This window comes from Halichoerus grypus, chromosome 12 (genome assembly GCF_964656455.1).
Source record: "Halichoerus grypus chromosome 12, mHalGry1.hap1.1, whole genome shotgun sequence".
NCBI lineage: Eukaryota > Metazoa > Chordata > Mammalia > Carnivora > Phocidae > Halichoerus > Halichoerus grypus.
In genome coordinates this window covers 84,161,657-84,188,271 of record NC_135723.1, presented here as the reverse complement: position 1 = coordinate 84,188,271, position 26,615 = coordinate 84,161,657, and the positions used below count along the sequence as shown (strand labels likewise).

The window sequence follows — 26,615 nt, the reverse complement described above, 5'->3', positions numbered from 1 at the left end:
TGCCTGTGAGACTTTGAACTATGATCAGGAACTCCTGTCATATAGACACTGCAAGTTCAGTCAGTTAAAACCTGGCCTCATTATCCTCCCTCAAAGCTGCTCCTGCTCCTGTAGTCCCTGTCTCAGTTAACAATGTCTTTTGGATATAACGTCTTAGAATCCTTTTTATATGATTTGTCAGGTCAATTCAACACACATTTATTGGGCACCTCTCTATACCAAATGCCAGAGTGCTGGGGATACGGCGGGAAACATGGGCCTTGTCCTTGAGAAAAGGCTGATTAATGCTCCTTCAACTCAACTGGAATACACTACATTCCTTTAAATAACTACTTCACTCATTTAATGTTGTTAAATAACCACTAAACATTTTAAACTGCATTTATATACATAATATATCTACCTTGCCTTTTAAACTCTGTATTTAAATGCCTGATCTAATAAACAGAATGTCCTCATATAAAGAATAATAACAACAACAATAACTAACTTACTGAGCATTCACTAAAAGTCAGGTACTATTGCAAACTCCTGTATGAACTCATTAATTCTTTCCCAGCAATGTTATGAAATAGGTACTATAATTATACCTATTTCATAGATAAGAAAACTCAGACACAAGAAGTTAAGTTACTTGCTCCTAGTCAGTTATCTAGCAAACCTAATATATTTAAAATCTAATAAATTTTAAAATCTAATATATTCAACTTTAAGTATAGTGAATGTCAAACTCTTTTTTTTAAAGATTTTATTTATTTGAGAGAGAGAAAGAGAGCATGCATGAGTGGGGGGAGGGGCAGAGGCAGAGGGAGAAGCAAACTCCCTGCTGAGCAGGCAGCCCAAAGTGGGGCTCTATCCCAGTACCCTGGGATCATGACCTGAGCCAAAGGCAGACACCTCACCGACCGAGCCACCCAGACACCCCTCAAACTCTCTCTCTCTTTTTTTTTTTTTTAAGTAGGCTCCATGCCCAATATGGGGCTTGAATTCTAGACCCTGAGATTGAGTCACATGCTCTTCCCACTGAGCCAGCCAGGCACCCCCAAAGTCCCTTTCAATACCATTTGCAAACTAATAAAAATCTCTAATACAACTCTGAAATCAATTACTGAATTATATATTTTACATTGGAATCACAAGGTTAATTTATCAGATTCTCTAATAAATTATCTACATCTTACAAACATTGAAAATACCAAATTACACAGAATATTATTAGAGTTAAGACAAAAATACAAATTCTGTGGATTTATTCCATCATTCTCATATATAATTCTGAACTTTTTAGGATTAAATACTATTTAGCATCCCAAGCCATTGAGGTAACTGCCTCAAGCCAGCCAATTGACTTGCCTCTGCAGGAGAATGGGGATTCCCATCTCAGTAGGCTGAGATTGCTTTTTGGCCAAGATATATCAGAGAGATTCTTCTGCCACCACTGTGAACATGCCAAGTCCCTTCAATATAATCTATGTCAACAGAGTTCTCCTAGATCCTGCCCTACCCTACAGATTAGATTCCCCCTGGTGCCTAACCTAGTTCTTTCTGGACCCATTGATCAGGTTATGAGGTAGATAAAATTCTGGTAACAATCTTAAGTTCCTTCTTCTCTTGATTAGATCCAACTGATCTCTTCATTGGATGATTACATTTGGCATCCTTTCCCTATTCTTGACCTGTCTGCCACAATCCTAAGGTCATTCCTAATGACAAAAAAAAAAGGTAGATTGGGCCAGGCTGTAGAGGGTCCTAATGGCCTTCTTAGGAATTGGTTCTTAGTTCGGGGCAACAGTTGGCTTTTGACAATTTTGAGCAAGACACTTACAAAGTCAGAATAGTGTAGATTCACCAGGAATCCAAATATGAATTGAGCCACTGATCCCTAGAAGACACTCAAGGCTCGCCACTTCTTCACTCTCTTTAGGGTGGAGTCAGGATGGTGAGCAAGAAATTTCACCCCACCCCAAACTCATACCCATATCCACAAAGGAAGGAAAACTTGCTGAAATTGGAGAATATGGCTTAAAGTACATTTTCTAGGGGTAGAGACTTTAAAAGGTAGGAGGTTCAGGATGGGTAAGTGTGTTCTCCCTTCTACTGTCAACATATCTGAGTGGTAACAGGGCTCTCCTTGCCCTACTTGGAGGCACCCAAGCCAGCATCTTCTCTTTTCTCCTAGGAAGTCTCCAGGCCCTGGGGCTACAGCTCCACCTATGATGGCTTGGACAGCCCCAGCCTTTGGGCAAAGAAGTTGCAGATGTGTCTTTCTGTCCAATTTCTCTGGTGAGGGTGGCTTTTCATGCCACTAGGAAGTAAAGTTCTAAGACTCATGTTTGGGCATCAAGTCGGGGGGAATAGACAGAGATGACCAGAGTCCAGCCTGTCTTTCCTGACTTCTGCATTGTGGTTTGAGGCCAAATACCCAGCTAATAATAAAGTTCTCTTTTGCCTAGTTGTGTCATTGTTCCCCTTCCTTATATTTCCCCTAGTGACCTCTCGGGAAAGGGAGATGGCTGGCCTAGACAGGATTTAGGCATTCCCAGATCTCCAACAAGATATCTTCTCCATATCATTTTAATAACAGTCCTTGGAAGATATTCTGAACTCCCTAACAGACCAAAATTAGGCTGGGAATGTTTAAAAGAAAAAGAAAAACCAACGGGGGAAATAAAGGAAAATTCAACATTGCTTGGTAACTAATGAAATACTGAGGGACTAGGAGGGCAAAGGTCAGAGGTAATTTCAAGGTTTTAAGAAGTAAATGACAGAAAGATGGTGGTGTGTTCGACAGTCATCTAAAGGGACAGCCAATTTAGATGGAAAGAGGATGTGTTTGGTTTCAGACAGATTGAGTGACGGGTGGCAACAGGGAAGCCATATGTTTTGGGAAGATTACTCTGGCAGGCAGCAGCATGGAGTGGAGGTGGGGAAGGCTGAGGCAGAGCAATCAGGCATGAATGCAAACTGGTGGTGCCTGTGGCTTAGAAGGGAGGGAGGGATTTGGGAGACATCTGGAAGAAAGCTTAATAGGTGTTTGGAGACTGATTAGATCTTGAGGGTGATGGAGCAAGTGAGTTGTCCAGTAACTCCCTAATACTTACCTAATAGCTTTAGACAGTTGCTCTTTTTAAATATCATTCACTCATTTACTTATTCAACAAATACCTTTTAACGGTCACCTTTGGGTGTGACTTGCTAACTCAAGAGATTCCCCTTCTCTGGAAACTGCCCCCATTCGCAGAAATGGCCCCCAGAAGTCACTCCTATGCTTCAAAACCCTCATCCCCCATTGATGACTGGCTCAGGCATGAACTTGACCCAAGCTATGCCAAGTATATTCTCTGTCCTGGGAGTTTAGCATGTTTGACTAAGAGATACAGACTGGAATCATGCTAGAGCTGAGTCACATTAATGGTGGAGTTAGAGAAAAGATCCATGAACACCACTGAGGTCCCCAAGGCTGCACTATCCCTCTAGCCACAGATGATTAGTCTGGCCACGAATGATTAGTCTGGAAATAGGTACCTGACTCAAGTTGGCTAATCAGATCATTTCCTGGAGATTTTGAAATTGGAATTGAGATCTCTCTCTCTCTAACTTTACAACTTTTTTTTTTTAACTTTGGGAGCTGTAAGCAGAACCATTTTCCACCAAATCAACTGGGGAACAGAGACAGTCCATCAGTAGTGAGAGAAGAAGACACAAGAGAGAATTTCCCAGGGTCCCCACAGTGCTCTAGTCCATAGTTCTCTTCCTGGTATTCACAGGATCCCTGCCGATGGGTTCCCTAAGTTCCTGAATATTCTCCTAATAAATTGCCTTTTTGGCCTAAAGGACTTTGAGTTGAAGTTTCTGATGGGTAGACACTCCCAAGCTAAAGAGTTCTAGTGAATGTATATCTGTGTGTATGAGGCTCTGCGCAAGACACCACAGATCCACTATGGAGCAGGCTTGGGGTTCTGTACTCAATTTGCTCAGAGCAGTGAGGAGAAGAGAAATTCTGTTATCAATAACTACGATACAGGTAAGAAGAGAAAATCCACTAGAGATGTACAAAGCAAGCTCTTTGGGGACTTACAGGAGACCCAGAACTGCTAACAGCAGGGCTGGACTAGAACGAGGCAAGCAAGGAGCCACTGACTCTCAGGGTTATGTGAGTGCAAGCTTGGTGCTTCCACAACCCTGAGAGAACGTGCCTCCTTAAATGTTGCTCCTTAGGCACCTTTCTGGGCTCATCCCACATCTGACCCTGGCTAATAGTGAGGGTCAGGAGGACTTCATAGGAAAGTTAGTACCTGAGCTGGACCTTGGGGAGGAAGGAGTTGGACTTGGTGGCAAGGTCATATAACTCAAGGTAAAGTTAACATTATCAAAAGTACTCCCGTGAGAACACAAAAGGATTGCTCTAGAATCATCAGACTCCTGAGTATGACTTAAGTATCCAGAGCATGAGGAAGGAGGGCACAGTAAGGAAAATAGGAGGGAACATAGAGTGAGACTCTGCAGAAACAAGAAAATAGTGGTGACTGTTAGAAACTCGGAAGTGACATAATCAGAGCGGTACTTAAGAAGATTAATTGAACAGAATGGCCTGAACTAAAAAGGAAGGGCTAAGGTCAAGGCAAACATTTAGAGGCTATTGTGTTAATCCAGGCAGAAAGGTGAAAGTCTAAACAAACTGGCACCAGGAATGGAGAGACTATAGGAAAAATAATACACAATTAATACAACTTGACAATTGATTGGATGTTGGAGACGAGGGAAGAGAGGAATTCGAAATACTGCTAAACTCTGTGCAGCTATAACAAAGGATGAAAAAGCATTTGATGAAATGATGTCCAAAATATATACATGAAAAATGCAAGTAGAACTGTGTATATGGTATGCTATTTGTATTTTTTTTTTATTTTGCCTGGGTTTTTGTTGTTTTGTTGTTGCTGTTGAGGTATAATTGACCTATATCATTATAGTAGTTTTAGGTATACAGCATAATGATTTGATATTTGTATACATTGCAAAGTGGTCACCACAATAAATCTGGTTACCATCTGTTACCATACAAAAGTTAAAAACAAATTTTTTCTTGTGATGAGAACTTTTAAGATTTATTTTCTTAGCAACTTTCAAATATGCATTACAATGTTATTGACTATAGGTACCATGCTGTAAATTATATCCCCGTGACTTATTTGTCTTATAACAAATAAGGAGGTTTGTACCTCTTGACCCCCTTCACCCATTTCGCCCACCTCCCAGCCCTTTCCCCCATCATTTGTATTTTTAAAAGGGAAAAATGTAAATAAAAATACTTCTTACATATGCAAAATATAGGCATATATCCTTAAAGAAATACACACAAAACTTTGGCATTACTGGCCTGTTAAGAGGGGAGGTAGATAATTGGGGTTCAGTAGTGGGAGAGCCTTTTCAATGTACGTCAATGAACCTTTTGAATTTTGAATCATTTTGATGTGTATTACCTGGTAAAAAACAATTCCTTAAAATTACTGAACAAAAACAACCCCAAAGCCCGAAGATGAGGCTGAAGTATGGAGCTGGTGATAGCAGCTCCATTAACAAAAATAAAGACAGGAAGGGAAGTTCATTTGAGAAAAAAAATGATGTGTTTCAATTATGACATACTGAGACCGGGATGCCAGTTGTATATACATCCAGTTGGAGGCATTCAGCTAGCAGTGGTGGAGGGGAGAGCTAAGCAACACAAGGTCATGAAAGAACTTTGCCAGAATAGTCACTGTAATGGTGCAAACAGAAACCAGAATTCATGGGGTGCCTGGCTGGCTCAGTCTGTAGAGCATGTGACTCTTGATCTCAAGGTTGTAAGTTCAAGCCCCATGTTGGGTGTAGAGACTACTTAAAAATAAAATTAAGAAAGAAAGAAGGAAAGAAGGAAAGGAAGGAAGGAAGGAACCAGAATTCGATGGGTAGCAGAATAAAGGGGAAATGGGAGAGGAGAGGTAACTAGAGTAGGCTATTCATTTAAGAATGATGGATAAAAAGGAGTAATGGAGAGGTTGTGGAAGCTAGAGAGAGATAAAGTCAAGGTAGAATGAGGGAGTGTTGAACATACTTTTAGGTTTCTGGAGAGGAGCCAGTAGAAAGAGAAAGGTTGAAACTACAGGAAGAGGGAGGAATTGATGGAGCAAGGACCCTAAGGAGGAGAGAAAGCACAAAAGTGGGATGAGGCTGAAAGGAGGTGGGGCACCTTCACATTTAAGAGAAGCCAGAGGGGAAGAAGGAAGGATGGGTGAGGATATAGATGTGAGTGTTTATAAGGGATTCATGAAGGAGAGAGGATTCAAGCTGGTTTGTCCTGTTTTCTCTGTGAGGCAGGGGACTAAATCGTCTGCTGAAAAGGGGACCCAGCAGTCAATAGCTCCAGAACAATGGCAAAGATGTAGAACAGGCCTTGCTTCGGGAGAAAGCACCATGCAAGGGCAGACAAGAGGCTGACCACTAGTGTCGAGAGCCCAACTGAAATGAGGCCCCATACAAATATGGTGACACCAATCAACATAACTCATAGAGCACTTTCTGTGACTTTCCATAGCAGCCCACAGACACTCAGGTGGCCAATACATAGTTTTGTTTCCTTGTTTTGGGCTTTCTCTTTTCTTGAGAGTCAGCTTAGGTTTGTTTATTTTTAACTGTGGTAAAATACACTTTACTGGTTTGCTCAGGCTGCCATTAACAAAATACCACAGACTGGGTAGCTTACACAACAGAACTTTATTTTCTTACAGTTCTGTAGGCTAGAAGTATGAGCTCAAGATGTCAGCAGGTTTGGTTTCTTCTCATGCCTCTCTCCTTGACTTGCTGAAGGCCACCTTCCCGATGTGTATTCATATGGTCATCTCTCTATGCATGCAGCTGTCTGTTATCTCTCTTTCTCTGTGTCCAAGTTTCCTCTTCTTCTAAGGACACTGGTCATGTTAGGGCCACCCTAACAACCCCATTTAACTTAATTACTTCTTAAAAGACCTTATCTCCAAATACAGTCACATTCTGAGGTGCTGGGAGTTAGGACTTCAACATATGAATTTCAAGGGGATGCAATTCAACCCATAACATGCATATAATAAAAAATTTAATATCTTAACTATTTTTAAGTGTATAGTTAAGTGTTTTGTTTTATTTACATATTCATTATGGCTTGTGAGTCTCACTTGCTTTCTATAGTAAGAAGATATCCCAGGGCCAAATAAAATTTCTCAGGCTCATTCCTGCCACATACTAGTAATCAGCCATTCCTATTAGTGGGGAAGGGTATTTAGGGACCACAGTCTAGATACTAGGAGTAATCATTGCTATTGGGTTGTCATCTTCAATGGATAATGCTATGATAATGCTATCTCTTTATATTTGAAGTGTATTTCTTATAGATAGCAAATACTTGAAATTTGCTTTTTGTTCTAGTCTGATAATCTGTGCCTTTTAATTGGGGTGTTTAGACCATTTCCATTTAATGTGATTATCAATATGGTTGGTTTTAAATTTATCATCTTGTAAAGTGTATACTATTCCATGTGGGTTTTTTTGCTCCATTTTTATATTTGCCCATCTTCTTTTGGACTGAGGATTTATTTTTCTTTTATGATTCCACTTTATCTCAACTATGCACTTATTAGTTTGACCTCTTTGTTTATTTTTTTCAGGTTGCTCTAGATTTTACAAATATGTGCCTTTAATTTATCACAGTCTACCTTCATTTGATATTATATCACTCCATGTTTAACATAAGAGCTCAACTACAATCTAAATCCATTTCTGGCTGCCTATCCTTTCTTCTATCTTTGTCATAGGTTTTTCTTCTATATATGTTATAAACATCACAGTAAATTATCCTATTTTCTTTAACAGTGAACTATATTTATAATGAATTTTTAAATGAGAGGGAAGCATATGAAAACATGTTCAACATCATATGTCATTAGGGAAATGCAAATTAAAACAATAATGAAATATCACTACATACTTATTAGAATAGCTAAAATCCAAAAAAAACAACAATACCAATTGCTGGTGAAGATGTGGTAGGGAAACCTAAACTGTAATTGACAAATTGCTGGAGGCTCAGTGTGGACAAATTTGAGAGTTAAAAACTCTAGGGGGCCCAGTATTAGGGGTTCCCATATTTTTGTGTATTTTACCTCCACCAGATTCTCACATTGAAAATAAGAAGTGGGGCACCTGGGTGGCTCAGTTGGCTAAGCATTTGCCTCTTTTTTTTTTTTTAAGATTTTATTTATTTATTTGACAGAGAGAGACAATGCTAGAGCAGGAACACAAGGGGAGTGGGAGAGGGAGAAGCAGGCTTTCCGCTGAGCGGGGAACCCGATGCGGGGCTCGATTCCAGGACCCTGGGATCATGACCTGAGCCAAAGGCAGACGCGCTTAACGACTGAGCCACCCAGGCGCTCCTAAGCATTTGACTCTTGATCTCAGCTCAGATCTTGATCTCTGGGTCTTGATCTCAGGGTTGTGAGTTCAAGCCCCACGTTGGGCTCCATGCTGGTTGTGGAGTCTACTTAAAAAAAAAAAAAAAAAAGGGCGCCTGGGTGGCTCAGTTGGTTAAGCAACTGCCTTCGGCTCAGGTCATGATCCTGGAGTCCTGGGATCGAGTCCCGCATCGGGCTCCCCGCTCAGCGGGGAGTCTGCTTCTCCCTCTGACCCTCCCCCCTCTCATTCTCTATCTCAAATAAATAAATAAAATCTTTAAAAAAAAAAAAAAAAAAAGAAAAATTCCCTCATGGTTTTGGGGGTGTGTGTTGGGGGGTGGGCTGCCATTTTGAAATTTGCCCAGAATATTTTCTTCTCCTAACAAGGCCTGCCCTTAAGACAAACTATTTCACCAGAGCCTAACTGACCTGAGGAAAGGAAAATACTGAACTCTAGCCCCCTCTAGCCTTTCTGTCTCACCTAAAGGGAGGATGAAGAGATTGAGTAGCACTCGTACAGGTCACAGCACAGGAGCGCAGGCTCACTAAAAGACTGAGATCTAATCATCATGCTTTATAATATTTCCCCTGCCCCCCACAACTCAAGCATCAGAACCAGACTCAGATATGGCAAGGATACTAGAATTATCAGACCAGAATTTAAAATAACTATGATTACTATGCTAAGGACTCTCATGGCAAAAATAGACAACATGTAAAAACAAATAAGTAATGTAAGCAGAGAGATGGAAATTCTAAGAAACAATCAAAAAGAAATGCTAGAAATCAAAAACACCATTATGAAAATGAATGGCTTTGATAGAGTAGATAGTACACTGGACACAGATGTGGAAAGAATTAGTGAGCTTGAAGATATAGTTCAATAGAAATGTCCAAAACCAAAATGCAAAGAGAAAAAATATTGAAAAAAAAACAGAACACGATATCCAAGAACCGTGGGACTATAACAAAAGGTGTAATGTACACATCAATGAAATACCAGAAGGAGAAAAAAGAGAAAGGAAGAGAAAAAAGAGCTGAAGCAGCAACTGAGAAGTCCCCAACATTAATAACAATGTATCCATATTGGCTCTCTTGGCCCTGCTCCAGCTAAGGATGGGCCAGAAATCCTAGGGAGTTAGACCCCCAACAATAGCCCTCCATCAGCAAATGGGTGGGAGCTGAAGGGTAAGAACCCCAGCTTCCTCATTCCTTGGTTGGGACCCCATGAGGCATGTTCTATACTGTTTCCCAGAGTTCTTCTGTGGGATCCAGCCTCGATGCCCACAACAGGCCCCTGTTGTATCACATACCTTCTGTTGCCTTCCTTCCCTGTCTCACTTGCCCATTTCCAACAGGGCTTCCTGGGATTACTTCCCAAATAAAAGGCTCGCCCTGTAATCCTTGGCCACAAGATTGCTTTTAGAGGTACCCAAACTAGTACCTCCAAGTATATTCATTATGATGTATTACTTCTACGATAGAGGAAGATTTGAAAAAAGAATTGCCCCATCTATAAGGTGTTTTCAAGCATGAACCTAAAGACAACATTTTAGCAGTGTATTTATATTATCTAAATAGCCAGTCATTTGATGTATTTGGAGAGCAGAGACTGGAAGAGTTACATGAGGTAGAGTTCTTTAAGTTGGATATTTGATATTTTGGTGCCAGGCCCACTGTAATGCAGGAGCAGGACAGGAAAACTTGCAATGTAGTTGTGGCCCCATTATCAATTGACCATGTGTCATGTTTTTTGTACCAAAAGAGTAGAGCAAATAAAACATTGTCCCTTTTATGCAAATAAATCAAGAGTATAAACTGCTTTGAGGTATTTGGAATTCAAGATATATTGTTATGCTATTTTTTGAACAGCTAGGTGAAGTTTACTTTGTATTTTTACTTGACATACATTCACATTGCTGAGTATTTTAGCGATGACCTTAAATGCTGGGTAAATATAAAATTTAAATATATTTTTAGATTATAAAGAAAGTGACTAAAACTCTGAATGAGAAAAAATTGTCTCACTGAATTTAAGACCAGCTAAATGTTTGTGAAGGAAAAAAGATTAGAAGAACATGTATTAAAATTATAAAGTAATTTGTATATAAATTGATAAGATAGGTTAGGGGTTTTGTTGGTTTCTGTTTTTCAAAATTTTGTTTGTATGAATACATTATTTTCGTAATGAATACAATATTTTAGAAGAAAGTTCGCAGAAGCAAACAACACAAGATCTAATTAAAGAAGAGCTGCTTTAATATTCAGCTGTCTGCTTGCTTAATTTGAAACTTCCACAATAGGAAAAGAAGACTCCGAAAACAACTGTGCAAAATTTTGTCAGCCCCTGGTTATTAAGCAGGGTCTCCTCATAGATTAAAGTGTATTTTTTTTTTTAAAGATTTTTTATTTATTTATCTGAGAGAGAGAATGGGAGACAGAGAGCATGAGAGGGGGAGGATCAGAGGGAGAAGCAGACTCCCCGCTGAGCGGGCAGTCCGATGCGGGACTCGATCCCGGGACTCCAGGATCATGACCTGAGCCGAAGGCAGTTGCTTAACCAACTGAGCCACCCAGGCGCCCCTAAAGTGTATTTTTAATAAATTTTTAAATGACATGTAATATAAAAGTGCAAAATTGGACATAAAGAGCTCAGTGAAATTTCAGTCAACTCACCTGTGTAACAATCGTCCTGTTGGAGAACTGGAACATCCCCAGTACCTCAGAATCCCACCTCATACCCCCTCCCAGTCATTACCACCCAGTCCTCCCCAAAGGCAACCATCAGCCTGATTTCTAATGTCATAGATTCGTTTGGCTGTCTCTGAAGTTTATGTAAATGGAAATTTACATTATGAATTCTTTTGTGTCCCGGTTCTTTTGTTCAGCATAGTTTGTGAGATTAACCATGTCATATGTATAAGTATAGCTCCTTCCCACAGTTTACAACTATACCACAATTTGTGTATTGTACCTTCTGGGTATTTGAGATGTTTCCAGTTTGGTGTTATTATTAATAATATTTGTATATTCTCGTGCATGTCTCTGGATGCACGTATAGATATGCAGTTCTAGTAAGGAAATATCCAGGAATGGAGGAGTTCTAGATCATTGGGTAGGTGTTATGTTCAGTTTTAGTAAATATTCTCTGTTTTCTAAGGAGGTTATACCAATTTCCACCTCCACCAGCAGCGTGTGAAAGTTGTAGTTGGTCCACGTTCTTTGTCAGTACTTGGTGTTTTCTAATTGTTGCCATTCTGGTGAGCAGGTGTGGTATCTCGTGGCGGTTTCAATTTGTCTTTCCTTCTTGATTAAAGAGATTAAGCACCTTTTTCCATCTTATTGACCATCTGTATATCTTATGAAATGTCTTCTGAAGACTTTTGCTCAGTATTCTATCAAATTGTATCTTTTTCTTAATGATTTGTAGGAGTCATTTATATATTCTGGATGCCAGTCCTTTGTGGGTTATATATCCTGCAAATATGTTCTCCTACTCTGTGATTGTCACTTCACTCTCTTCATGGTGAATTTTGATAAACAAAATAAAATTTTTCTTTTTTTTTTTTTTTAAAGATTTTATCTATTTATTTGACAGAGAGAGACACACAGAGAGAGGGAACACAAGCAGGTGGGGAGTTGGAGGGGGAGAAGCAGGCTTCCCGCAGAGCAGGGAGCCAGATGTGGGGCTTGATCCCAGGACCCTGGGACCATGACCTGAGCTGAAGGCAGACGCTTAACGACTGAGCCACCCAGGCGCCCCAAAATAAATTTTTTTTCTTAATGGTTAGTGCTTTGTGCGTTCTGTTTAAGAGATCTTTGCCTACCCTAAGATCATGAAGGTAGTTTCCTCTATTATCTTCTTGAAACTGTATTATTTAAATTTTCACATTTAATCTATCATGTACATGGAATATATGTTTGTGTTATGATGTGAAGTAAAGGTCAAGCTGCTTTTTTTTTTTTTTTGAACGTAAGAATATTCACTGGACCCAGCATTATTTATTGATGCCTGTCCTTTCTGCACTATTCTGCTTTGCCAACACATAAAACAAGTGATTGGTTTTTTGTTTGTTTGTTTGTTTTTTAAGATTTATTTTATTTTATTTTTCTGTCAGAGAGAGAGTGAGAGAGAGAGAGAGAACAGAGGGAGTGGCAGACAGGGGGAGAAGCAGGCTCCCTGCTGAGCAAGGAGCCCTATGTGGGTCTTGGTCCTGGAACCCTGGGATCATGACCTGAGCCAAAGGCAGACGCTTAACTGACTGAGCCACCCAGGCTTCCCTAAAACAAGTGATTGTATATATGTGAGACTGTTTCTGGATTTGGGCTCTCTATTCTGTGCCAATGAACTTCACAGATTTTTTAATTCATGAAAGACAGAGGGAGAAAGGGAAAGTTTAGGGGCATTCATTATAAATATATGTAAATTATAAAATGTATTATTATCATTTTATTTGCTTTAATTTCAAAGTTGTCTGTTTTTCTTTTTAAAAACAAACATTCAAAACCATCTGCCGCTTAATTTTTTTTTTTTAGTTCTATAGATTATTATAGAATAAGGGGTGCGGAGGTCAAATCCAGCAAGCCTCAAAATGATTCTCCACTGAGGTGCTTGGTACCAGCTGTTTAAGGCAGTAAGCTTTGAGTATAATCTTTTAAAATTATTCCAACAGAGGTTAGAATGCTTTATTAGAAATGTATTTGTCTACAAAGCATTTTATATACAAATAATATTTAGATTCCAAAAACAGCTTACATTTCAGTTTAAATGTACTAGGATATGACATGTGGAATTCAACTTTGGTTAGTATCTTTGGAGGGAAGTATCAGCCCCTTTGTTTTGTTGTGTTTTGTTTCATATTGGTTTATTTAGGGGTTCCATTTTCACTCAATAGATTTTATGTACTTCTCATATGCTTCTTCACTCATTCATTCATCCAGTTCTGAAGGATGACTGAGTGTTATCTTGGTCAGCCAACCATCTTCATAACAAGATTTGAGGACAAGTCCTGGATTTTCTACAAGAGCTTCATTAATTTCAGTTACTTCTCCTGATAGAGATGAGAGTTCACTAGCAGCTTTCACACTTTCCAAAGCACCAAACTCATCTTGTTTGTTCCATTTTGTCCCAGCTTTAGGCAGACTACAGTAAACAACATCTGTACAAAGTTGCTGTGCAAAATTACTGATTCCCATTGTTCCAATATCATTTTCTGTTGTTATCCATTCGTGTTCGGCTGTGAATTTGAGCACGGAGAGCGGAGCCTGAGCGCAGCGTTCGATGGCCTGGCCCTCCTTCCCTCCTCCCCTCCCTTCCTCCCCTCCCCTCCTCCCCTCCCTGCCGGGGGCCACAGCTGCAGACAGGAGCCGCGGGCAGGGGAGCAGCAGGAGCGGCGGGGGCGGGGGCGGGGGCGGGGGCGGGGGCGGGCGGCAGGCCACACGCTCCTTCACAGTTCCTAGCGCCATGTGCCCAGGGGTGGGAAGTATCAGCCACTTAATTTTACATCTTTTTTTTTCAAGTTTTTGAGTATGTAATATATATTTGTGGCTCAAACATTAACATGTATACAAAGTTATGCAAATGTTGACCCATTTATTTAATTTCCATCTACCCTAAGAGGTAACTAGTGCCATTAGTTTCTTATCTTTCTTTCAGATATTTTTAATGCATGTATAAGCTACCATGAAAATATATTTTTCACTTTTTTTACAATGATAGTATTTCTATACACTCATCTGCACCTTGCTTTTTTATTTATTTTTATTTATTTTTAAAGATTTTATTTATTTGAGAGAGAAAGAATGAGAGACAGAGAGCATGAGAGGGAAGAGGATCAGAGGGAGAAGCAGACTCCCCGCTGAGCAGGGAGCCCGATGCAGGACTCCATCCTGGGACTCCAGGATCATGACCTGAGCTGAAGGCAGTCGCTTAACCAACTGAGCCACCCAGGCGCCCCTGCACCTTGCTTTTTTAAACTTAACAACATATCTTAAACATTTTCCTGTAATAATGCAAAAGAGATTCCCTATCCTTCTTATGGCTGCATAGTGTTCTATTACATATATGTATCATCATTTAATTAGCTTGGTGAGGGACATTTTGTTTGGTTTTAGTTTTTCGCTATTATAAATAATACTACAAAAAGTAATCTTATGTGAATGCCATTTTACCTGTGACTGTAATTGTGGGATAAATTTCCTGAAGTGGAAATGTGAAGTCGAGGGGTTTCCTCGATCAGATACTGACAGATTCCCTGAGACATTGTTCCAGTTTACACTCTCCCCACCAACGGATGAAGGTGCCTCTTTCTCAGGAACTGTGCTAGCATCTCATAACCTCGTAATTCCAAGACAGGGCACAGAGTCTTCCAATCCAAGTCCACACTGATTAATTCAGAGGAGAGGTCACAAGCTGGGTCAAAGGAGAGCATCCATGGGCTTTTCGCTAAAGAGAGCAGAAATGAAGTCCTCTCTTTTCTCTGAGATTGTACGGTATAAGAATCAAACAAGTCAGGAGCTGCCAGAGTAGCCTTCTCTGCTACCAGGGGTAAGAGCTGTCTGGGAATCCTCCAGTCCAGGGGAAAGCAGGGCTGAGAGATGGAGAATGATGTGAAGGAGCGCCTGAATCCAATCTTGCCTAAATCCAAGAGGTTATGTGTGTCAAGAACAACTTCATCATTTGCTCCTTCTCTTTCTCTCTTTCCTCCTCCTCCTCCTTTTTTCCTCTTCTTCACTTACTCTAATTTTAGGGTTTTTTTTCCCTACAACTCACAGTCTAAAGAGACTCAACTAACACAACTCCCCACCTTCAAGTTCTTAAAATAATTTAATGTTTTGGTTTACCAAACAAGATGCTCTATGTTCTTCTTCAACTTCATTCAACTCTTATTCAGTTGTGGTTTTCTGGTATCTACTTCTTGTTTAATTAATGAGTCATCCAACATTGAACATCATACCTGCAAGGCCCCATTGTAGGGACTGTGGGAGATACAGTCCTTTCCCTTGAGGTGCTAAGGCCCTGGGGAGAGAGCCGGACATTTACACAGAGAAGGGGGATCAGCACCATCAGGAAGATCACTAAATGCCTGACCTAGTGAACAGGAAGCCAGACAGAAAAGGCCTCGCTCTTCCTAGGGTAGTCAGAAAAGAATTCACGTAGAAGACAAAACTTTGGGTTTTTAGTGTTTTAGATAGTACATTGACATGGTCCAACATTCAGAAGGTACATGTAATGTACAGTTTGTAGCTTAAGCATGTTTAAGTGCACAGCTCAGTGGCATTGAGTCCATTCATGTGCTGTGTTACTGTCACCACCATCCAGACCCGGAACTCTTCACGTTGCACAGCTGAGACTGTCCCCTTTAAACGCTAACTCCTCCTCCCCTCTCCCCACCAGGCCCTGGCAACTACCATTCTACTTTCTGTTTCTGTGAATGTGACCACTCTAAGTACCTCATAGAAGTGGAATCATACAGTACGTGTCCTTTTGTGACTGACTTATTTTACTAAGCATAATATCCTTAAGGCTCATCCATGTTGTAGCATGTGTCAGAATGTTCTTTTTATTTATTTTTCCTTTTTATTTAAGAGGGGGAGGGGCAGAGGGAGAGAGAGAGGGAGAAGCTCAAGCAGGCTCCATGCCCAGTGTGGAGCCCGACACGGGGCTCAATCTCAGGACCCTGGGATCATGACCTGAGCAGAAATCCAGAGTTGGATGCTCAACCGACTGAGCCACCCAGGCACCCAAATATTCTCCCTTTTTAAGCTGCATAATATTCCACTCTATGTGTATACCGCATTTTGTTTATCTGTTTGGGTTTTTGAGAGTTCTTACTCTCCTGCTGTCCCACTCCTTCATAATTTGTACCATCAAGCAGTTTTCTAGAAGGTCAAGGCCTTACATGACTCTTCTTTATTGGGCAGAAGGACCTACTAGCATGACTGTCTTTTCCCAGAGACTACAAGGAGCTGACCTCCAACACCTCCAGTGGCCAGAGGCATCCTCTCTTAGGTAACTTGGCTTCTTCAAAGAAACACTTCCTTTCAAAGCCTTTCGGGATTTCAGTCCTCTCAACCCAGAAGTCCTCTGGGACCTGAGCTCCCTGTGCTGACCCAGAACCCATTAGCATCCTGCTGAGCAGCTTCTGGCAAAGGCCCTCTGAGTGGGATTTTCTTCATATCCTTGGCAGGGAGCTTCAGGAAGTGCTGCCCGTTTTCACCCTGCCCCACTGATCGGGTGCTTGAGGCCTGTCGTTCTCCGGGGCGGGCGGGGGGGGGGGGTCCACCCTCAGCTATATCCTTTCAGATGCTTTATCTTCCAGGCACCTGGGACCTTTTGTGTTACCCGGGGCCTTCGCTCAGTCTTTCACAGGAAAAGACTGGGGCCACTCAGTCTCCTTCATTCTTTCTTTTTCCATTGCTTTTTTACCTTCTTAAAAAAACAGATGGACAATTGTACTGTAAGAGAATGCCCTTGTTCTTCGGAAATATACTCACGTGATACACTTGGTGAAAACACCAGGATGCCGACAGGCTGTGGGCAAGCCCAGGTCCTGGGGATTTAGGGGTAAAGGAGCATAGTGCCTCCAGTTTACAGAGGAATCAGAAAAAAATGCATCAATATAAACATATAAGGAAAAAGGATGATAAAGCAAATGGGGTAAAGTGTAACAATTGGTGAATCTGGTGCTATGCGTTGAATATTGTGTACTCTGAAATTCGTGTGTTGAAACCCGAATCCCTAATGGATGGTATTTGGAGGCAAGGCCTTTGGCAGGTGATGAGGTCCCAAGAATAATAATAGGTGGAGTCCCCGTGAATGGGATTAGTGCCCTTAGAGATCCCAGAGAGCTCCCTCACCCTTCCACCATGTGAAGACCCAGAGAGAAGATAGTCTTCTACGAATGAGGAAGTGGTCTCTGGCCAGACACCGAATCTGTTGGCACCTTGATTTTGGATTTCCCAGTCTTCAGAACTATAAGAAATAAATTTCTGTTTTTATAAACCACTCAGTATGGGGCGCCTGGGTGGCTCAGTCAGTTAAGTGTCTGACTCTTGATTTTAGCTTAGGTCATGATCTCAGTGTCGTGGGATTGAGCCCAGTCGGGCTCTGCACTTAGCCGGGAGTCTGCTTGTCCTTCTCCCTCTGCTCCTCCCCCCGCTCATGCTCTCTCTCTCTCTCAAATAAATAAACAAAATCTTAAAAATATATAAAAATCTTAAAAAAAAAAAAAATATATATACCACTCAGTCCATGGTATTCTGTTATAGCAGCCCAGACAAAGAGGAAAATTCTAAACAGCAGATTATCTGATACGTTTATATGAAAATTGGATTGAAAGGCTCTTAGAGGGTGTGTGCCAAGAAAACAAATTAAATGAAACACCAAGGTAGATATTAACTGTGGGGTGGGGGGGAGGAATTGTACAAACAATGAAATGAAAGCACAGTAAATCAATAGGCTCAGCATTCAGTTGCTGCAGGTGTTTACTGAAAGCCTTCTATGTGCCAGGCATGTTCTTAGGCCCTGGGGGACACAGTGGTTAACAAAGTCCCTTCCCTCAACAAATATAAAATCAGGATTTACATCAATAAGTATATAATATAATGTCAAGGTGTGTGTGTGTGTGTGTATCTGGTAAGTCGGTGAAGAAAAGTAAAGCTAGGAAACAGATGGAGGGGGAGGATAATCTGGAAAGACTTCTCTGATGAGGTGATATTTGGGCGGATCCATGAATGAAGTAAGAAGGATTTCAGGCAAACATCAGGGAGGAGAGTATTCTGATAGCTGGGAGAACAAGTGTAAAGGCCCTGGGGTAGGAGTACACTCAGCGTGGTCCCATGTTGGAGGAACTAGGGAGGCCACTGATGCTGGAGAGGAGTGATGGAGAGGGAGACAGGCAGGGGAAGAGGGAGCCCAGCTCCTGTAGGGTTTTTTAGGGCCTGGCAAAGACTGGAATGATTCATAATCATAATGAAGTACACACTGAATTCTGATTTTACTGAAACTTGTGGTCAGAGCATGGAGGTAGTGCAAAAATGTCAAATCCTCATCTACTGTAACAAAGTCAACAGAAAACATCTGAAGTTGGTAACAAGAAATAGGAGAACAAGCATATTATGTGGAAATGTGGAGATAAATACCAGAAGAAATAGCTAAAAGAGTTGACCATGGTTGCTTCTGGAAAGGAGCCTGTTGAATGGCAAGAGCGAGGCGTGGCGAAGGAGACCATTGCTGATTGTTACGAGCATTTTAATATCACGTAATTTTTAAGACCGTATGCCCATGTTGCTCTGGCAAAACCGAAAAAAACAAAACAGGAAACAAAAACCAGAGCAGTGACCTCCCGTGTCCTAGTTTCACGGGCGATGGCAGGGATGACCTTCTGTGATTGCCCCCCGCAGCCTCGTTCAGCTGCGTGGAAAGCCCCCGCAAAGGCTGCTGCCACCGCCCGGTGCCATCAGCAGGTGCGTGAAGCAGATCTCTCTCGGGAAGCACTCTCCGGGCCAGCCCTGCTGCTTTGACTCTTGCTCACCAGGCAAGCTTGGCTCCCAGAACAAACTCAGCTCAGTGATAAGCAGCAGCCCGGGATGCGGCAGGCTGGGGGCTAGGATAAGGGATGGGACGGGGTTTGAACTTCAAACCAAACCGACCAAGGCCTTCTTGCTTCGCTTCACAATGCCGTGGGCCGTGTTCAGTGGCAGAAGTTATGCGAAAAGGGAACTTACGTTCACTGAGTGTTTACTTTGCTTTAGTTTATGTGCTGGAGGCTTTATATACATTATTTCCTTTAATCCTCACAAACAGCCCTGTGGGTTTAATGCTGCTAAACCGGATACTTAAAAAGGGTTAAGATGGTAAATGTTATATGTATTTTACCATAATTTAAAAAGAACAGCGACAACCTTGTGTGGAAGGTATTATTTCTAGTTTCCAGAAGAGGAAACAGAGGCTCAAGAAATTAAATACCTTGTTCCAGCTGCCCAGCCAGTAGGTGTCTGAGGCAGGTGCATCGGGCTTGGATGGCTTTCTGTGCTGTTGGGGGGGGGGGGCGGGTCTCCGTGATAAGGCAAATGCTAAATGAAATGGAAGGAATGAGATCTAGGAGGAAAGTGTAGTCTTTCTTTAGAGTCTCACAATTTTGTCCGCTACCAGGTTGGTACTCCTCCCCGGAGGAGTGAGCGAATGCTGGGGTAAGGTGTACTGATGAACATCCCCCCCCCCCCCGCCCGCAGCAGCTCTGGGAGAGGGGCTCCATCAGTCTGCTTCGTACCCCTGAAGGCCATGCGGGGGAGGGTCTGCAAATGTTTGCAGCAAATGAACTTGCAGCTCTGAGACTTCTCAGATACTCCATGGGAGGCTCCTTTCACTTGATTTCAGGTTCTGAAGTAGCTGAATTTTTAGATGATGCAAATCCAGTTCTTTCCCTGCAGGAGTTGGAGGAAATGACAAGCGCTTGGTAGAGGGCAAAGAGAGCATCAGCATATCATTAAAATGCAGTTGGGAGAGTAGAGCTGGGGGGGGCTTAAGAGGGCAGGTGAAGGGGTGAAGAATAATTAGGATAATAACACCATCAAACACTTCTGCAAAGCATGCTGTGTTTGCAGGCACTGTTCTAAGCACTTTCTGTGTATTCATTTAATTCTCATAACCATGCTATGAGGTTATTATCAGTTAGCTAAAGAGTACACAGTTTATAAAGCATTGGATGATCCTATATGCCAATTTCTACCTAAGAAAAGTATTATTTATAATAGACAAAAACTAGAAACCACCTGAATGTCCAACAACAGGGAATATTCAAGCCATGGAATTTATGTAGACAGAATGGCATCTCACTACCTCCTTTAATCTTTACAACAATGCCATAAGAGAGGTCCTAGTAGGAGCCCATTTTACAGGTATGGAGACTGAGGCTCAGAAACCTTATAAGGTTAGATTTGAAAGTAGATTTGAAAAAAAGAAACAAAGGGGCTCCTGGGTGGCTCAGTCTGTTTAGTGGCTGCCTTTGGCTCAGGTCATGATCCCAGGGTTCTGGGATCGAGCCCTGCATCGGGCTCCCTGCTTGGCAGGGAGTCTGCTTCCTCTCCCTCTGCCTCTCCCCCTTCTTGTGCTCTCTCTCTCTCAAGTAAATAAATAAAATCTTTAAAAATAAATAAATAAAAATAAAGAAAGAAAATAGATTTGGAACCCAGCCCCATCTAACTTTGGGACCCAAGCTCTTACCTACTATGTTATCCTTCCTCAAAGACTGGAAGATAAAAAGTATTGCACAAAACTGCCATTCACCAGGATTATAGTCATATAAAACCTGAGGCTGTGGGCAAATGCCAACCATGACTACAATATATGAACTAGGTAAGGGGGTAATTTGAGCAAAGTGAGTAAAGTTGTTCTCTCTAAGATCCTCAAAGGACGCCCAGGACTGGGCATTCTTTCCCCCGCTTTCCCTGGCAACAGCCCCGTTTAGCTGTCATCATGCTGTGTGCCACTTTGAGCATCGGGGCCTTGGTGTCCTGGGTTCCAAAGGGAGAGACGGGGCAGAAAATAGAACTTTTCCTTTCCCGGGTTCCCCTGGGACCTGCAGACCTGCCCTGATACACCCTTCGCTGAAGTCACACCTGCTTGGAGCAGAAGACTGTGGCCAGGGTGTCTCTGAGGCTGGCCTCTCGGTTGCGTCCCATGCCTCTGGGAACCCGGGACTCCACTCACGCGGCCTCCTCTCTGTCATGGACCCCTGTGTCCTTCTGTGCACCATCAGTGGTCCAGGGTGCCTTAGGTGATGCTGGGCTCCTTTGACACAAAAGAGCCACTCACCCAGAGCTTGTTAGCATAGCTGAGTCTACACACGACCTCAGAGGGGAGACAAGAGAGGTTTGTCTGGAGGCCACACAGTGTCATCACCTTTCTTACCAAGCCTGGCTTCCCGCCACCTCTCTGGCTCTTCTCCATGTCTTTCTCGGGTCCCCTTGACTCTTCCCTCCTGACTGGTCTCTCTACAGAAGCCCAGGCAGGAACTCCTCCCTCTGCTTCATGCAGAGCCCCTTGCTCTCCTCTCCCTGCCAGCTCCACTCCCACAGGTCACGCTAACCCCCAGGAGATTCGGCAAAGGTTTTTTTTCCTCAAAAGACACCTCCTTTCTTAAGAGGAATTCTAGTGACAACTGTTCAGGGGGAAAAAAAAATTAAGCCTTTTACATTTTCAGTCATCTGAGGTCAGCTTACTCAGAAAACACCCCGGAACAGAGATCTGTGTGCAGGAGGCTTCAAGGGACATGCTCTCAGAACAACCCCTGTAAGGAACAGGGGAAGCAGGACTGAACAGAGGGAGAAGTGAAGCTTCCATGCACTTGCAGTGAGTCTTTACCCAATCCCACAGAAAGTTCTGGAGCTGGAATGGCCCCTTGGAATTATGCCACTGAGCCAAGGGGGTCAGGCCTTCGTACTCTGCTTTCCACACACACATTGACTGGTCATTCACTGTGTGTCAGACAGCCCCTTGGCTGAGGACCAGTCCAGGTAGGGACAGAGCAGGCCAACTCCCAGCAGCTGGGGGTGTGGGCACCTCCCTCCTAAAGGTGGGACGTGGATGGCCCACCACAGCAGCCGCTATAGTAATAATAATTTTTAAAAGGTGTGAAACAATCTCAATGCCTATCTATTGGGGTTTTGATAAATAAATAATGGTACATCCACACCAAAGAATACTACGCAATTGTTAAAACTTTGTTTACTAACATAGAGTGGTAGTCAGGATATATTCTTAAGCGAAGAAAAGCGAGTTGCAAAATAGAACTACCTCATGACTCCTTTTTTGTGTTTAATAAGTAAATAAATAGTCTAAAAGTAGTCCAAACTTTTAGTACTACCTCTGGAGAGGTGATTATACCGAAAAATTAACAATAAATATTTATTATAATAATCTTGAGAGTAAAACTTTTTTAAAAAAGTGTTTTATTATTATTTTTTAAAGATTTACTTATTTATTTGAGGGGGGAGAGGGAGAGGGAGAGGGAGGAGGAGCCCCAAACAGACTCCCCACTGAGCGCGGAGCCTGACTCGGGGCTCAATCCCACAACCCCGAGATCATGACCTGAGCCAAAATCAAGAGTCAGCCGCTTAACCGACTGCACCACCCAGGCGGCCCTGAAAGGTTTTATTTTTAAGTAATCTCCACACCGAGCATGGGGCTCGAACTCATAACCCCAAGATCAAGAGTCACATTCTCCACAACTGAGCCCACCAGACGCCCCAAGAGTAAAACTTTCCTGGAAAAAAAAAAAAAAAGTCCTAGCCAATTAAAAGCAGGTAGCTGTTGATGAAATATAAGTGAAGGAAGTGATTTTCTTGCTGCTGACTGGAATTTCTCTCCCCCTCAGTTTTCTGTAAGAAATGGCATCTGTCCCCACTTCCTGCCTCAACTTGTGCGGCGGCCCGCACAGCTGTTGAGCAGCTCTCACATCCCCTTCGGACACAGAGGTGGCTGTGAGCACCTAATGAGGAGGCTGTTGGCTTCGTGTCCAGGGTGGAAGGAACAGGAGGAGCTGGGGTTGCCCAAATTCCACAAAGCCATGTGACAAATTCCCAGGCTGCAACAGCTGCCAGCGTCCCTCGTGGCAGGGATCCTGGGCCACTCCCCTCCCACCCTCCGTCCTTGTCATCATCATCGGCACAGTACCAGTGACCACTTACCGAGACTTTACCATGTGCCAGGTGATACACTTTATATTCAGTCCCTCGTTTTTTCCTTACAACAATCTTCTCTATGATCATCTTGGTTTACAGACAAGAAGTCTTTGCCCAGCTTTGTGAATCTACTACAAACCACTGAACTGAGCACCTTAAGCGGGTGACTTTTGTGGTGTGTGACTTCTACGTCCATAAAGCTGCTTTTAAAAAAGAGAAAACTGGGGCGCCTGGGTGGCTCAGTCAGTTGAGCATCTGACTCTTGGTTTCGGCTCAGGTCATGATCTCAGGGTCGTGGGCTCGAGTCCCCCATCGGGCTCCGTGCTGAGCATGGAGTCTGCTTGAGTCTCTCTCTCTCTCTCTTCCCCTCTGCCCCTTTCCCCCTTCCCTCTCAAAATGATAATAATAATAATAAAATAAAAAAGAGAAAACTAAAGTCCATATAGGCATATAGGTTAGATAACTTGCCCGAGATCACCGAGGTACAAAGTGGCAGCACAGCGTTAGCAAGAAGGAAGCAGACAGTGGAATCTGCAGTGTCCGTTACACCAGAGCCTCCTGACTGCGTGAGGCAGACCGCGGGGGCTCAGTGTCACTGACTACCCCAGTCCATGGGCACGATGGGTCTGCAGTGGGCAAGCCACCTGGGCAGTCCCTTCCGGCAATGAGCAGCGGCATCTGGTCTCCTTGGAGAGCGGCTGTAACAGCGTGGGGTGCGGAGGGGCTGGTATGAGAGGGATAAAAAGGAGTGACATCCGTCACTGGATGCCCCATGCCCAAAATGCGCCAGCTCTGCACGAGGTGGAGCAGGGGCCCAAGGAAGTGCTGGGGTTTATGTCTCGAATGTCCTGGGAGCCCCGGCAGTCAGCTCAGGCTAGAGAATGGGATGCGGGGAGGGGGCGGCTGCTGGAGGGGCTGCATCGGGCTGGGTCCCAGATCTTTGTCTTCCCCCCTGCTGGAATCTGTCCTTCTGCGGCCCGTGTGCCTTTGGAGCTGTGGCCAAGCCCGGGGCGTGGGGACTGCTCTAACAACACGTGCCTGTTCTGCTAACTAGACCATCAGCATTATCTTGAAATAGTTGGTGTGAAAAAGTTGGATGGGTTTGAAATCCTTTGCCTTATCACAAGAAATTTCCATAAGAGCTGTTAAACTCTTTAAAGATAATTTCAACTGCTGTAAAAATTTGAAGGGTGATAAAAACACTTTAAAATTTTTTTATCTCCTCCTTGGGCAAAATTTCTCATTGATGGTGATAACCCAAAACTTGAATAGATCATTATTTTAAAATCTCCATTGGCAATTATTTATTGCCATTGTGAGACATATAAAAAAGGTTTAAAAGAATTATGCCCGGGCTGTATTTACTCTCCCACTACAGAGCAGTGCTGGGCCGTCAGGCAGCCGCTGCCCACGTGTGGCCGCTGAGCACTTGAACTGTGCGTGGTCCAAATGGAGACGTGGTGTATTTCACTTACAAGTGAAAATACACGCTAGACTTAGTAAGAAAACAAGAATGTAAAATAAAAAGAAAAAAGAATGTAAAATATCTCATTATTAATGTAATTATTATTTAATACAATATCTCATTATTTAATTTTATATTGATGACATTAAAATCATAATATTGTGGATATATGAAGTTAAATAAATATACTATAAAAATTTTTTTAAAGTATGTTCATGGAAACAAGCTCAAGTTTCTCATTAAAAATTTGAAGATATTTTATTTGGAAAATTTTATACAAATTCAGTATTTAATATGTTCTCTAATGACTTTATATTTTATTTTTATACTTCTTAATATAAAGAAAACATAATTACTTTTTCCATCAAGCCCCACACAGATGTCCCCCGATCCCTTCCAATTCGCTTGAGCGTGCCATAATAATGTGGATGTTTCCTGCGAGTGTGATGGCATGAAATTGTTTCAAAGAAGGTATTTTTGAGCATCTATATTGTTCAGAAAGATATTTTTGAATATCGTTAAGGCTTATAAAAGGCATTTTTGTGCATCTCTCCATGCCAGGCACCATGCTGGCTTCTGGGGATACACAGCTCTACATATGCTATCGTGTATTAATATCTATAGTGATAATTATGGGAGGGAAATCGTTGTCGTCCCACTAAGGAAAGAAACACCTGGCAAGGAGCTCCCAGTGACCTTCTCTGTTGGCTGCAGAATTCACGGGCATCTTAGTGAGGCCCAGACCGGCCACAGAGCAGTGGGCCCGGAGGCCTCCGTCTGAGCAGAGTGACAAGGAAGGGAGGGCAGGCTTTGCTTTTTGGAGCTTTACGTTGAAGTAGAGCCCCTGGCGGAGCCTCTTATGGCGTGTTTCCGCTGCGTGAGGCTTTCTCTCTGTCCTCCTTTAAACTCCGGGAGCCCTGCCTCAGCTGCAGAGCATCTGTGCGCAGCTTTCCTCTAATCAGATGCCTGAGGCGATGCCTGTCCCGAAGTCAGAGGCCAGGCTACCCGGGTGCTTGTAAACTCGGTTATTTTTTACACGTGTGACTTCGGCAAACCATTTAGTTCTCGTTACAGGCTAGCCTAATGCCAAGGCTGACTTTCTGTTTCCAGCTTGGCCCCCCTGGGTGGCATCTTGCATTCTCCGTAAATGGCCTCTGCAATACAGGAAGCCACCCCATGCCCTCACTTGCATAATTTGAGATGCTAGCATTTTCTCAGCTCTTCCGAAGTGGAGCCCAGGAGACTATCCATCTGGAAAATCACGAGAGAGCACTGAAGGTGACGGAAATCAACATTAGATCCCAGACTATGGAGTCACTTCCTGGAAAAGCAAAGAAACAGTATGGCATCTGTTCAGATGAATATTACTTTCTCAAATTCTGTGTGGTCTTGGGCCTGCTCTGTGATGTCACTTTGTCATAACTTTCTCCATCTTTGCCCCGAAATACCCATGTAATTGCGCCTAGAGCGACTGATACACAAGTGAAGGTGTTGGCACACACATTGTCGTAAAAACTCTGTATATGTATGGATGTTCAGGGGAGGCCATGTGCTTAATTATAAGAAGTGTTGTCCTTTGTCCATGTTTAAAAAGGAAGGAATTTGATCCAAGGCAAACCATCTAATGTAACTAGCCAAGGAAAAAGCTTTCAGGACTTTCAGATGTTAACTGTTCTTTCTGACTAGGAAATGCTATAAAGCTCAAGTTAGTTAGGAATGACTTATATACTTTGTGTTTCAAACACCTAAGAGATGCTTTTCAGTTATTTGTATTGCCGTGTTCTTTTATTTTTTTAAGATTTTATTTTTAAGTAATCTCTACACCCCATGTGGGGCTCAAACTCACAATCCTGAGATCAAGAGTCACATACTCCACCGACTGAGCCAGCCATATTCTCTCTTTTTTTTTTGAGCGAGAGAGAGAGAGAAAGCAAGCAGGGAGGGGCAGAGGGAGAAGGAGAGAGAATCTTAAATAGACCCTCCGCTGAGCGTGGAGTCTGACATGG

The 26,615-nt window shown here is 42.6% G+C and overlaps 1 long non-coding RNA gene across 6 annotated transcripts in view; it reads left to right on the top strand.

Moving 5' to 3' along the window:
- The window catches only part of LOC118533861 (uncharacterized), a 112,827-nt gene that overhangs the window by 4,548 nt on the left and 81,664 nt on the right, over positions 1-26,615 (top strand). Inside the window, exons 3-4 of one of the 6 annotated variants that reach the window (XR_004920186.2) lie at positions 16,383-16,470; positions 22,838-24,692. The exons of 2 other annotated variants lie outside the window; for them this stretch is intronic. This is a non-coding gene — a long non-coding RNA (uncharacterized LOC118533861). Of the gene's footprint in view, positions 1-2,179; positions 2,453-14,236; positions 14,296-16,382; positions 16,471-22,837; positions 24,693-26,615 lie in introns of those variants that run through there. 3 more of the 6 variants (XR_004920185.2, XR_013442872.1, XR_004920184.2) reach the window with 3 other exon arrangements.